The sequence below is a fragment of the Oxyura jamaicensis genome, chromosome 7 (assembly GCF_011077185.1).
Source record: "Oxyura jamaicensis isolate SHBP4307 breed ruddy duck chromosome 7, BPBGC_Ojam_1.0, whole genome shotgun sequence".
Lineage (NCBI taxonomy): Eukaryota > Metazoa > Chordata > Aves > Anseriformes > Anatidae > Oxyura > Oxyura jamaicensis.
Window position 1 is genome coordinate 9,320,951 of NC_048899.1, and position 14,335 is coordinate 9,335,285.

At 45.4% G+C, this 14,335-nt stretch overlaps 1 long non-coding RNA gene across 2 annotated transcripts; it reads right to left on the reverse strand.

Moving 5' to 3' along the window:
- Positions 1–545: 545 nt before the first annotated feature.
- Positions 546–13,522, reverse strand: LOC118169890. 2 transcript variants are annotated; one of them, XR_004752341.1, is made up of 3 exons: positions 13,321–13,522; positions 9,539–9,625; positions 546–1,255 (listed from the first exon to the last, which is right to left on the reverse strand). It is a non-coding gene; the product is annotated as an uncharacterized LOC118169890 (long non-coding RNA). The 2 variants fall into 2 exon arrangements; XR_004752340.1 differs by lacking the exon at positions 546–1,255 and adding an exon at positions 1,996–3,092.
- Positions 13,523–14,335: the final 813 nt, after the last annotated feature.

The following is a 14,335-nucleotide window of genomic DNA, read 5'->3' on the forward strand; positions in this document are numbered from 1 at the left end:
CCATGTGTCTCGCAGCTACTTCAATAGCTAAGATTAGCAGCGTGCCCCCTGCTACCATCTCTACCTTACCATTCAAGCTGACTTCTCAAGAAAGTCCATTTTCTGAATGTTCAGAATAGGCATCTTTAAAAACAAACTGAACACTTCAGACCTCCCATCATGGAATTTCTACATACCCATAGGATGGGCTTGGAGATGTGCACTGATAGGGACTGGCACGTACCATCAGGCAATGCTGACACAATTCAAGGAAAAGATCTGGGAAATCAAGCTAACAGAAGAATAGCACAGCTTATTTAAGAAACAAAGAATTTTGGAAGCAAATGTTGACATTTTTATAAACAGAGGCTCAATTTTAACAGTCAGTAGGCACTAGTCAAGCTTAATCAACTATGATGCTAAAAGCTAGACTTGTAAGAAAAGATATGAGAAGTTATTTCACAACACTGTTTATGCCTTAAGGTGGGCTTGTGTTCACACAAAACAGGGAGCAGAACAAATGAGGTCCCAGGCAGTGACACTGGTTTCCTAAGGCTCAGACGTCTGACATCAGGAGATGTTTTTGTACATATAAACAGTACTTGGATAAAATCCTGTTAGAAAGCAACTACAACTGCTAAGAAAATAGAAACCAACTGGAAGCCTGTGTGTTGCCAAATAACATGCTGGGCACTCGAAGTGGATGATTTTAAAAAAAATAATAATACCTTTAATACCTTTTGTTTAAAGGTTACATTTTTATTTGAAATGTATTTCTTATCCATCTTACAAGTAACACCTGGTCAGAGAGAGGGGAAAAAAAGGTCTCTGAGAACTATCTGTTTAATAATGAAAAGGAACATATTGTTCCTAACCCACTTCTTGACCATTTTCCTTCCTAGCAACAACAAAAAAGTAATAAAAATAACATCGTTCTGGATTGCATTGTACTTCTGAATATTTTTAGCTTTAAACTACATATCACAAAGGAGTAGGAAAACTTTGAGGAATTTGGGGTGGAATAGCTAGAACCTTGAAGAATTGAGCCAAATATTTTTGAAATGTTTCTTGGGAACTACCATACATCACTCGCACAGAGGCGTGCTAGCATGGCTTTACCTGGCAGGTTCAGATTGCTGGAGTTCAGTATCAGCACGGTCTGCTCCAGGGACTTGCCAGCTAGCAGCAGTACTTGCTTCAGCCTTGGACAACTCGCCAGCTCTCAGTAAGAACACCAATAGCCCCTTCTGCAAAGGACTTGCTGCCTTAGTGGCTGCTGACATATCCTGTGCTACAGAGGTAATACTGTAGGGTAAGGCCTGAGGGCATCTCAGATTCTTGTCTTCTTCATCTTCCACCCCCTTTTTTTTTTTCTTTCCTTACTCACCAAAGTATGTGTCGTTTCTGGGTGGTGCCATGCACTAGCACTCAGAAAGGGCTTCCTAGAAGAAAAAAAAAAAAAAAAAAGTGTTTTTTGTTTGTTTGTTTTGTGGTGTGTAGGAAGAGAGAGACACTAGAAGAGATCTATTAAGGGCAGGGAAGTCAGATGGCTGTCTTGTTAATCAACGCATTTGGGCAACCTGCTTGGCTCCTCCACAGAGCAGAGGGGTCCTACTGTCGCCTCTTGCCTCAGATTCCTCGGTTGCTGTCCTCCCAGGGAGAGCCAAGGCTTTCTGAACTTCTCAGGGCCCAAGCAGAAAGAAACAGATGCTGGCACCAACATCCACTGCCTGGTGGCCTGCACGCCCTCGTCACCCCCTCTGCAGAGCTCTGTGGCTGGGGTGGAAGCAGCGGGCCGGCCCAAGGGAGGGCCATGAGCCAGCTGATGGGAGAGAACCCACAGACACTGCTCTGTGCCCGACACCTGAAGCACCCCGAAGGCACACAGAAGCAGTTTTCAAGAGGCAAGCTGCAATACCAGCTCACTTGGTCTCACACCTGTGTCGCCTGTTAGAGGAGAGACACCATGCTCTCTTCGAGGAGAACTCTTCAAAAGGATTAAGAGTAATAGAACGCTGTTCTTATCACGTACTGGGCTAAACACGAGCAACCTCTGCTCCTGGCTGTGATGCTGAGAACAGCCCGTGACCACAGTTCAAGTGCAAGGCCTTTGCATCTAGCCCCAGGTCCTGTGCAAGGGGAGTTTTGCTGCTTATCCAGCAGGTGTGCTTGAATAGAGAATAGCAGTCAACAAGAATTGTGTACAGCTCATTAAAAAACAAACAACAACAACAACAGAACAGTAGGAATGTGCTTTCTGAATTCAAATGGATCAGGCAACTAATAGCTGATGCCCTCAGCTCCTTTCTGCAGCAGTCTGCGAGCGCTGTGCTGATGCGGCCTTTCCAGACGCCCGGCAGCCAGGGAGGCAGAGCTGGTGGCTGCCATTTCACCCACCCTTGGCAGGAACCAGAACAGCTGTTTCATCCTGACCATGGAACTCCCAGGGTTAAGCTAAGATGGTTTAAAAAATGTCATTGAAAATTATGTTTAGGGCAGCGGAAGGCAAAGTTAGATTTTAAAAATTGGTAAGACTTAAGTCACCAAAACTTTGAGAGCTACCGGGCTTTTCTGCATAGCCATAGGCAGACAGGAACTCTGCTTCACAGCGAAGTCAGAGAGAAACCTTCCTGGAAAGGGGCATCTTTTTAGCTGAGCTAAAAAAAAAAGAGACAAGCGGTTGCAGCTCTGGCCTGCTGACAAGCCCAGCACCTGTACTGGCTGCTGCTCTCAGTTCTTCAGGTCACCAGTGGCATTTCTCATCGCTGTTCAGCCACAGGGCGGTGTTAAGTGCTTGAGCACTCAGGCTAGTAATGTGAAAAAGCAGCACGAGCAAACATGCCATTCTGTGAAATTTATAAGCGTTTATAAGATGAACACATTAATTTTGAGGAGGAACAACTTCTGAAATGATCTGTTCCCCTAGAAAGCTACAAAGCTAACTGGGAGCTGACAGACTCCCAGTTATCAGCTAGGCAGTGATAAAGGGGGAGGACAGCTGCAAGTCTCACCTCCTAGAACTGCGGCGCAGACCCAAGTGATCCAAGGAGGCTGCCTTAAAAAGATGGAAGGGCATTTACTACAGGTGATGTGGTCAGCGTGGTCCCTTGAGCCTAAGCAAAGGAAACTTTAGACCAAATACTTGTAGTAATTCCTATGTCTCATATTAATCTGCTTTACCATTTTAGCAGGGAAGTGTTCAAATCCCCTTTCAAAAATGACAAATCAAAGTCTTGGGTTCAACAACCCAAAGAACGAGTCTGTGCTGAATTACTGGAGCAGGATGAAAAACAATTGCTGTTTTGTGGGATTCATCTCACTCTGCCCGCTCCATATCCAACAGAGTCTGCTCCCAGCCACTGCAGCGCTCCTCTTTGAACTGGTTTGGCTCAGCGGGTGCATGGGCATTTAGTTAGCAGTGGTCACTGTGCAGGGAGGAGGGGCTGGAGGCTCCTTATTCCACAAGCAGTTGCTGAGAACAGATTCCAGCTGGCTGCAAGCACTCCCACCAGGCGGTGAGGCACATCCAGTCTGCAGTGAATGGATGGTGGTCCTGAGCACCCTTGTCAGCAGGTAAACACAGGCACCCTGGCACTGAAGTGTATGGAGACATAGTCATTAGCGTGTCACTTCACAGGAGAGAGCTGATTTGCTGCCGTTTGCCAAAAGATGTAAAAGAAGGACTACACCCTCCAAAAATTCGAGTGCATTTGAAGCAGTAAGACGTAATAAAAAGGAGCCTGAAGCCAATCAAAGACACAACTGAAAAGCAAAGTGGGACATTGGTAAAAATAGACTGCTCCAAGAGCTGGTTTTATTGCTGCTCAAAAATAAACAGCTACCTGCAGCAGGAGGGGGCTGGACTTTTTTGTGGCCTAGACAAAGCCTGCAGAGGAACGGATGCAATAGGCAGAGCTGTAGCAGAGGCTGCCCTAGCTGTGGACTTGACACTAAAGCCAGGCAAGATCAGCATGATCTTCTGCTCTGACCTGCTGTGGTATGCCAGCCACGAAGCACCACCAGGAGTTGCTGTGCAAGCTCCACATTTCTGGATGAGCTGGAGGATATTTCAAGCCAGAAACCTCAGTTGATGGTGGTGGATCAACACCTACCATTGTTAAAACCTACCACTCTTCCCATATTTGCCTCACTAGAAATAAGAGGTGATCCTTTCCTCTCCCTTATGGCCTTTGTAATCCTGTGTGAAGTGGCTTTTTTTTCAAGGGTACACTGCATGAGGAGTGCCTTGCTTGACTGTTGGCCACACACTCACAGGTGTCTTTGCTGTCAGTTATTGATGCTATCAAGAAAGCTGCAACCCTTAAAAGGCTTCCAGCTGAATTTACGCTCCAGGCCAGGTACTTTCTCACTGCAGGGTAACTTTTACAGTCAGATTTCACTGGAACAAGATGGCTTTAAAACTAGGAAAAAATGAATGAGGAAATCAGTGATACCAATTATACACCAAATGAAGATAAGTCCCTCTGTCTCATTAGCACTGCTTAATTATGCTTGGATTTAAATTCTAAATATAGCTCATGAGAATTCACAAGGGCAAGTGTTTGCTTCCACTGTTGTAATTCTCCCCGTATCTAACACTTCTCTCGCCTATAAGATCAACAGTTTTAAGGACCTGTCTGCTCGAGTCGTAAGTAAATAAGATGCTGACACTCCACCCCTTTCTCAGCAGTGGCAAATGTTGTTTAGCAACGTCTTATCTCTGATATTTGCACTGCAGTGAGCATCCAAAGGTCTCAGCTGACTTCTCAGCTTCCCGTGGCGGGTCTGAGCGAACACGTGGAGAGGGCCCTGCCTCAGCAGCCTGTGTTCTTAACGAGGCAGAGGCAGTATATTGCCAACATGCGTGTGCATGTATTAATGCTGGTATAGCTATCTGTCTAGATCTCTAGATGCAAAGCACCAAATAACAACGGCATTTGGCCTGAGTTTGCAAGAGTTTGAAGTATTCCTCCCTGCTCTTAGCTGGCATTTGACCCAATCCATCCCTCTTTGAGATTACCTTTAATTTCTTTACAAGTTCATCCATAGAAACCTGGCAACAAATATATCTATTTGCCTCAGTCCATTTACTAGTAGATTAGACTAAGAGATGCTAAGTACCCCCCTAAATTTGGGTCTTTCAACAAGGGTTCAGCTAAGAAAGAGAGGAGAGCAAGTCCCCGACTTCCTGAAGAAAATGCCCCCAGTGCCAGTTCTCTTCTCACCCTGAGGACGCCTGCTCGAAGACCGTGCACACTATACCTGTTCAAAACATAAATGGGGGGATTCCTCCGGTCCAAGGGAGGTGGGGTTTAGAAAAGCATTTCTGCGCCAGCCAAGGCTGAAAGGAGGGAATGGGCAGGACAGCAGGGAGAAGAGAAACAAACACCTTTTTCCACTTCCATATCTAGTTAGAAATTTACAGCTTTAAGAAGCCCCATCCAGAAAGAAAGATTTCTAAAATATCGTCATCATTTTTAAGAGCCCAGAGAGTGCAAACGTGCTGCCTAGCATGGCATCAGTCTTTGCTAATTCTTTGTTGGTGGCTTATGACTTGGAAATACTATGTGTTAGTCTAACCCTACATAAATGCTACAGATTTACTGAGAATTTTACTGCCCGTGTAACTACAATTCGGTGCACTTAGGAAAACATTGTACATGTGTGTACTGGACTGGCACCTGCCAGAACAAATGTAATTGCTGAGTCACTGTGCACAAAGGCGCCCGGTGCTCCGAGTGGGCGCAGCCCTGGGTGTCCGAGGAGAGTGAACATAGCTGCGCTTAGATGCTCAAATTCAGGGAAGCCCTCCAGCAGTAACCGCTGCTGCGCCCATGGGATACGGGGTAATTACAACACTGGGCTCTTCCTGCATTAGTTCAGTCAGGAAGCACCTTATCAGATGGTGCGTTTTTGTTACTGCTGCTCTCTGGAGATAACTGTGCCAAAATGGCTCTGTGCATTCAAATGCTGGTAGTGCCTGGATCGCTGTGGTGGCTGCTGTGATCTTCGTTGTTTCCTGGAAATTTTGGTTCTTCACAGTCCTGCGGCAGACAGCGCAGAGCAGCATGGGCTGTGCGCTAACAGTCCTCTTACATGCTAAAAAAAGCATTGCTTTGGTCAAGTACTTGTGTGACCACACAAAAGAAGCACTGAACTAGGCAGCTATGTAAGGCACCTGCGGGCGGTGGCGTCGGCTCCCAGGGGGTTCCTACATCTCCTGCCCGCAGCTGTGCCTGCAGCTACCGACCCTGTCTGCTGCTTGCTGCCTGTCAGGTGAGAGGTAAGCTGTCCCAGTCCCTTGCACTCCTCTTAAAACAACTGGTTTGGGTCAGTGAATGAAACTACTATGCCACCCGTGAGGGTAGGATTAATGGCTGTCGTGTGGAGGAAGTCTCTTTGTTCCAAGCCCTGGCTGAAAAGTTTCCTCCCCGTCAAACCAAGCAGAGACCTACAGACAGCACTGAAAGCGGGCTCTAATATCTGCAGTTTAGAGGGATGTAATGCAAACATGAAAGAGCATAACTGCTGGATACCACTCGTTGTTGTAATGAGAACATGCCCTTGGGGTTTATGACAAACAAATTCCAGTTGCTTTATTGCATTGTGTCTGAATTCCCCCCTGTCGTTTCAGCTGGATACAGCACATTGTGGGACCATGACTGGAGAAGGAAGTTATTTGTGCAACCATGGAGGGAAGGGAAGGGGACCGCAGGAGAAAATCACCCCCGAGATGTCCACGCAGCGAAAACATTTGAGAACAGCCGCCTGGCAGCTGCCTACAAGGGCCGAGTTCTCCCAGGGCCACGATCCCAGTCTGGGCGCTGGCTGCTCACTGCTGGCTGCTGGCCGCTCACCCAGGCTGCCAGCGGCAGGGCTTAGGGGACACTGGCTGGGAGAGGGGCTCCTCCCAGGGACAGCCGGCCACCGGAGCCCACCCCAGGGCACAGCCCTTGCCCCACCAGCCCAAGGGAGCCCATTGGTGCAGCAGCACTGCCCGAGCTGGAAGCCAGGCTCTGCCCCGCACCATGCTCAGGTGCTGGGCGCCCACACCTGCGTGGGTCTGGCTGAGAGGGAACCTGGCCAAAAAGAGTGCAGAAAGACGGAGAGCAGCACACATCTCACACACTCTGCCACTTAGGTAGCTATAAAATAGCATCTCCCTGCGCACTACAAATGAGTGCGAGACATGTCTAATGTGACACCACAGCCTAATGGAATTAACTTCTGTGAAGCACTCAGGTAATTTTCACATTAAATATTTGTCTGGGGTCAAAAATACAAAAAATCTTTAAGGGTAAAAGGCTATTTAGTTGCCTTAAAACACAACAGCATGCTATTAGAGATACTAACTAGTACATTATAATCTTTAAATGAAAAACTCTCTTGCATATCATATGTTGTAGCAGCTATCACTGTTTTTCACCTTATTAGAAATTAATTTAGAACTACAATCTCCTATCATTAACGTGCTTTTATCACCACAAAATCCTATGAATAGTGTGTTAGAAATTGTCAGCAGTGACCATCACAAGGAAATGTGTAACTTTAAATTGATAAATGCGGTACTTTAAAGGGCTTCTGAGTTGGGATTTTGTCATTTCAAATTCTAAGAACGGCAGTCGGTAATATGAATAAAGTCCAGAATGCAGACAAAGCGCTGAATTAAATATTTCCAGCCATTTTCAGTTACAAATCCATTCTGTGAATCTTGCTTCAAACTTTTAGGTATTAATCAATGACCTTTATAGAGTCATCATTATGGTATCCGAACACCTAAAATTCCTGAGTTTCTTAAGAACAGTCTAGGGCTTAACACCAAAATGGAGGAGACAAAACTCAGAATGGTTACAATTAAGTATAAAGTTCTTTTAAATGGTACTGTGAATCCCTAAACAGAAGTCCCACTTCAGTCCTGCTTTGATCCTTATTTTAAGACTGCTGCTTCAAGTCAGAGGGATTATATAAACCATTAAATTTCTCTCCACCTTTGTTCCATGACATTCCTCCCCCCTTTACACAAGCTATAATAGAAACAGTTTTCTCTCAGTATCTGCTGAATCAATAGCTAGCCAAGCATAGCCAAATACTAGCAAATACTGATACAGGATGCCAATTTTTAAGAAAATCAGTGTCATTAGCATTTAGATCCTCTGCCTGCAGGAGGGAAGGCAGGCCTGGTCCAATATCCCAAAGGGACGAGCAATCCTGACTGCTCAGTCACAGCATCTGCTGCCCTGCTATTCCCACGCCCAAGCTGTATGTCTCAGCCTGTAATTCTAGCAGGGGGTTGCAGGCAGGTAAGATGCAAACAGCTGGGGAGCACCTGAGTGCAGCAGCTTCCTTGGCACTTAAAGGACACCGGGTGCTTCTCCTCTGCCTGGGCTGCTGGCACAGACCTCTGGTGCAAATCTCCAGCGGCACCTCCCAGTCTTTGGGGTGAGGTTTGGTTTGGCCGATGCTGATTTATGAGCAACAAAGCACTCGCACAGCTGTGATGGTCCAGGCACCATTGCTTTCCCCCTTGTGCTCTGGCCTTGCTTTCTGTGTATCTGAATAAGGAACACCACATGAAACTTTGCTGTTAGCTGTTACAGCAATTCAGCTGGTAGCCACCCAGTACACGGTGGCTGTCTGAACACATCCTGGGCACACAGCAGGTTATCTGAGTGCAGCTGAAGCGCCATTTCAGTCACACCACCTGTCTGGAGCCTTGCCTAGCTGATGCCTGGTGCTTTTCCCCAGTTTCAAATAGGAATAGCTCATCTTGGCTTTCCTTTTTGCCCTGGCTGTACTGCTCCCTAGAACAACACTGGCAAAATCTCTTGCAACCTAAGCAATTGCTTGCAATAAAAGTGGGAAAAAATATATATGATGTGATTCACTGAATAAAAAATAAAACAATTATTAAACAAACAAACAAAAAAAAAAAAAAACAGAGGCCTTCACATCAGTGCCTGATGTTAACAGGGGACATCAGAGCACACCCCAAAACAGAAATGCTATCTCAGTGTCATTCAGCTGAATTCCTCACAGTGGTCTCTAAGCTCAGTGGTCTCTCAGCTATGAAGAAAAAAATCATTTTTTATAGTTTTCACCTTTAGGACCATGTTTTGTTGAACTTGCCACCTGTATCTTGATGTGTTAATTTTACCTGTAAATTAAGGCATTAATGTAAGGGGAAAAGGGTGAGATTCATTAAAAACACAGGAATTGGGACAGATAATAAAGGATGAGAGAATAATTCTTCTGTTTTATGTAGTTGGGTTTTCTTAATTGTATGATATGACAATAACCTTTACAACATGCTGATTTGTTAGGCTGGAATGGGTTTAGGCTCAGTAATATAACTGTCCTGACGTGTGACAGCTCTAAGAAGACAATTTATGAGATCAGACTCAGCATTGCATATCGCCTTATGTAACCCTACAAGCAACATGAGGATTTAGTGGTATCACATAAACAGACACAACTCACCATTTAACCAATGGAATATGATGCTCTAAATTCATTATGGGCAAGTCCTTATGTACGGTTTGCCAATTAGTACGTTATTTACCTGGCTTTTCAATAGAAAGGCACGCGGGGAAGGTATTCCAGTGCTCGAATCAGCTCTGCCAGCTGCCACTGAGCCGCAGCTGTAAGCCTTAAAAGAACCATTTGTGCACTAGTTAGGATGATTATTTTTGTCAAGAAGAAAGTTTTCCATTATGCAAATGTACGAAGCTGTGCAATAACTCTTCATGTCGCTGTTTAGAGAGACGAGCCTTGGAGAATGAAAGAAGCTGCAACTTCTTGCTAAGTCAGCCCCACGTTTGTGATCATTTGGCAGGCCCGGTTCCTCAGTCATGCTCAGCCCAAGGGCAGATGAGATAGACACTTGGGAGCATAGGGGAACGTTTTATTTCTTTGAATCCTTTAAATCTTTGCAATTCCTATTGTTTTTAGTTATAACTGTTGTTCTACCAATGAAGTCAAGCAAAGCTCTCCTGGATCTGCTCACGCATGCACAAAGCAGCATGACTCTCAGTGCTCTGTCCAGCCAAGCTCTCACTGACGCTAACAGGGAGTCAGTTCCCTCTTCCAGCTTTCCTTTCCAGGCCTCAGAAAGCATGAGCATGTCCCAACAGATAAGACAGAAGAAGGTCTCTCATCTGTCTTTGTTTTCAGTGAGAACTCTTCTGGAAGAATGACTGGGACATTAACAGGAAAGTGCTCCTATTGGGAAATATATCCTTGGCTATTCAAACAGCATCTCTCAAGGCACTGCACACATCTCATCTCTTCCTGTAAGACTCTACAGTGAGTCTTACAGGAATCTTTGCTATCCATCCAACTACTAACCACAGCATGTTTCAGGCACTCATCCTCAATAAGTCATGGAATATGGCAGCACAGCGACACGCTGCAGCACTCCTGGACACAGCACTAGCTTTCTCAGGCTTCTCTTTTTCATGTCTTGGCTTTATTATTTATTTATTTATTAAATCCATAAACTCATTTGCATATTTAAACATAACAGGGTCTCAGCCTCTGCAAAGCCCCAGTTCCCACTGTTCCATTGCAGTTTACAAACAAAATATGAATTTAGGTAAAAAGGTCAATAGGAAGCACATAGGGCTAGATCCTACCTGAGTACTACGATCTGTAACATCATCTTTGCACATACTGTGCATAAACTACATGCAAGACATGGGCTTGCAGATGTCTGTGACACTTAGCTACTGAATCATCAAAAAATAGCCCCTATGCTTGTCCGTACAGCTAACGTATTTACCACAAGATACTGCCTATCAAAGAGATGCTTACAATTGATTATTTTAACTACTGTAGTTTTCTATTAGTGACAAACATTTAGAACAGGCTTATTTGAGAGTGCATAATGACTCCTTTTGTTCAGTCCTCAACTATAAATGGTTTATTTAGCATTTGATCATCAAAAACGAACTATGACATTGATTCAGCAATGTACTGACAGGCCCTGGTAACTGCAGCACTGGACGTCTCTTCGAGCCATAAATGTTCCCAGATCTTACTGAAGTCCCTGGCTCTGCTGAGGACTCCCTTCTGGTCTCAGTGAGGGGAGCAATTATGCCGCCCCTGCATTCATCAGTGCTGGAAGTAACAGGAAGTAACATCAGCAGGCCACGTGCAAAACCGATCTGAGCCCTGCGTTATGAGCAGAATGGTTTCCCAAGAGTAACAACAAACACAAAGGTGAATATCCAGGGACTGCTGATGTTTTATGCTGAAAAGACATCTGCCAAACTACAGAACAGCACTGGGCTCAGGGCTCAGTACGCGGGATTCTCTGCCTAGGAAATGCTTGCTTCAGTAGACTACAGAGCCATGTGCTGCTTAACTTTGTGGCCCAACTTCCGCACACAGGCAAGCGAACACCTTCCTTCACTAGCTGACCTGCTGGTCTGATGGTAGCACATCCTCTGAGGATACAGCAAATGTTTTGATTTCCATCACTTTTTAGAACAGAAAGTCCTTGTGTATTTTAACAATGAATGGAAGACAGCCACAGATTTGCACAAATGGATTCTGAATTAAAACATCATGTAATTTCTTAATGATACCCGATTAGCTCTAGAAATACTAGATATAAAGTAAGATTTCTAGGGAAAACCTTTTCCATTCATTTACGCACAGAATTTTACTGGTTCGTGAAGCATAGCACAATAAAAAGATCACAGGGTGACTCACTCTATTACTTACACCTTGAGAATAATAGAAAAAAATTAATTTCTTCAACAGCAGGAGTTTTACTGACATTCTTTTAGGAGTTGAATATGTGACATAAATAATGGAAGAACCTCACTTGTTCAGAGGATAATAGTCTTAACTCCAGAGAACGCTCAAAAAACCTGTATTCAGTTCAAAGTGAAATACATGGGGACTGCACAGAAAGCAAGGCGAACGTTTGACACGAATCATTTAACTACATGGAAAAGTAGATCAAGGCAATTTGCTCACCCATGTACAGGAGACAGGCTGAGAGAAAAGCTTCACCTTCAGATGTTACTCCACTAACATTCCTAATTAATAAAACTAAGACAGTTGCAAGCCACTCTTAGGTGAGCAAGTCTTAACTCAAAATCAGCACTCGGTTAAAATACTCATGTTTCTGCCCCAAACAAAAGGGTTATTTGGGGTCATTTCTCTCACCCACAGCCAAGTAAGCAAGCACAGCACCTAACGTGAGTATTATAAGGCCTTTGGGATAGTGCAAAACAGCAACTTCCTCTCAGTGAAAAACAGCAACTTTGCTGCGGCTGGACAGACATCAGGGCATTTCAGATTTGTTATAAACTGAATCCTGTTTTGGAGTAGATCTGTTTCCAGCCCCTCAGGTATCACTCTGAGGCACATACTACCACAAACTCCTGAAATCTGGAAACAGGCCGTTTGAAGTCTTTGTATGTTTGTATCACTAACAGTTCATTCCATTAAAACAGCAGCAAACAATTTATATGCTGCTTCTAATGGTATCTTATGGTCACGTAGTTGCTTAGGCTAAAATCTAGCCTTTCAAGTAGATAAAATCCATTACCAAACTATTTTTTGGCCTTGAAGTCTTACATAAAAACCACAATAACCAGGAAACCAAGAGAAAAAACTCATCTTCTGCATATATATTAGCAGCATGGCAGGAAACTGTTCTACACAGCATACATAGCACAGAAACTAATAGGCCTAATAAGCAGCAAGAAAAAGGTTAAGAAAAGTTGGAGTTTCCCAGTGGGGTACTCTCCACTGATGGCTATCTTCAAGAACAGGGTAGACAAATTTGTCAGCGAGTACCTCAGAGAGTTTTTCAGGTCCCTTGCCTGGTTTGAGTTGAGGCCTACACACAGCCCTGCTGCCCATGGCGTGTGGTACCAGGCCTGTCAGCCATGTTAGACCCCCTCAGTCATCCGTGGTGACAGGAACAAGGCACTGCTGTGCTTTTGGCCTTCAGGAAGCAGGCCTCAAGGGGGCTGTTTATGGCCCAAAGCCCATGACAGGATAATACTGGGACTACAAAACTGTGACATACCCGGGCCTGGTGACTTACCACAGACATGGTGGTCTGGCAGGCCTGCAGATAGATAGTGGGACTGCAATGGTGAAACACCGTCAGTCCCACATAGCCAGACACCACTTGTTTATGAAACCAGCCTTTCTCTTCTGACAGCAATTGATACACAAATAAAGTATCTTTAAAAATACAACAGCAAGTGAGAAAACAAAGTGCTTTAGGCACTGAAATTGGAAGCCTCCAAATTTTGTGCGTGTCCCTGCCCAGGCCTCCCCATCAGACTGACCCCCTAGGCACCCTTTCCACAAAATTACCTGGTTTTGGAGTAGACCAGCAAGTCCCAGGGGCCCTCTGAGGAGAAATATATGTCCCAGAGACACCCACCATTTTGGTGGCTGCTGTTTCCCCCAGCAGGTGTTTGACAAAATGGCGGCGGCTGCCACCTGCGCTGGTGGGCATGGTGGGCCCCGTGCCATGGCAGGAGCAGCTTTGGCCCCAGCAGAGCTGAAACTGGGAGCAGAGCTGGAGCAGAGTGCCAACGAGGCCCTGTACACACTCCCCAGACACGATGTGCCATGTCCTGACTGGCTGAGAGAGCTGAACAGCCTGGGGAAGATAGGCGTGGCCTGAAGATACACAGGTCTGCCCTCACCACCGGGCTCAGGGCCACTCACAGCACACAATAGCGCAACAGGGAAAGGAGAAACTTAAAGTAATTTAAATTGTACTCCTCAGCTTGTGGGCAAGGGAGACAGACACAAGATGTAAAGCCCAGTGGCACTGACATGGGTTGGTTACAAACACCGTTTCCTTCTTGCTCTCCTGCCTTAGATTTGTGTTTTCCCATAATCAGGAAGATGGTGAAGTAGGAGCAGGATCTGGGATGTCTCACGATTCGAGGCATATTTTCCTTTTCCAGGCCTCAAAACACCACCTAGCCAGTCATCCACTTAAGTTCCCAGCTTCCATGCAGGGTCCCAGCAGTGCCCAGCACCCCCCACCAAGCTGCGTGGCACGGGCAGCAGCACTGTGCCTCACACACCCGTGACTTGCATACCGAGAAGGCTGGCGGCTTTGTGGGCTTTTGAAAGCTTCTCTAATTATGCAGCAGTTTGCTCATAGCCACGGTGTGTGTGGTCAATAGCACTTGGGCAGCTGGCCAGCAACACAACACCGTTCCCATCTTCTTGCTACTGTTAAAAGCACCCTTCAGCAAATCTAAGTATTAACTAGCCTCTTGGAAAGCCGCATCTATCAACAGCCAGGATAGACCAAGTTATGGGTGAATAATGTTCCATGGTAAGATTTGAATAATTTCAGTACAAACAC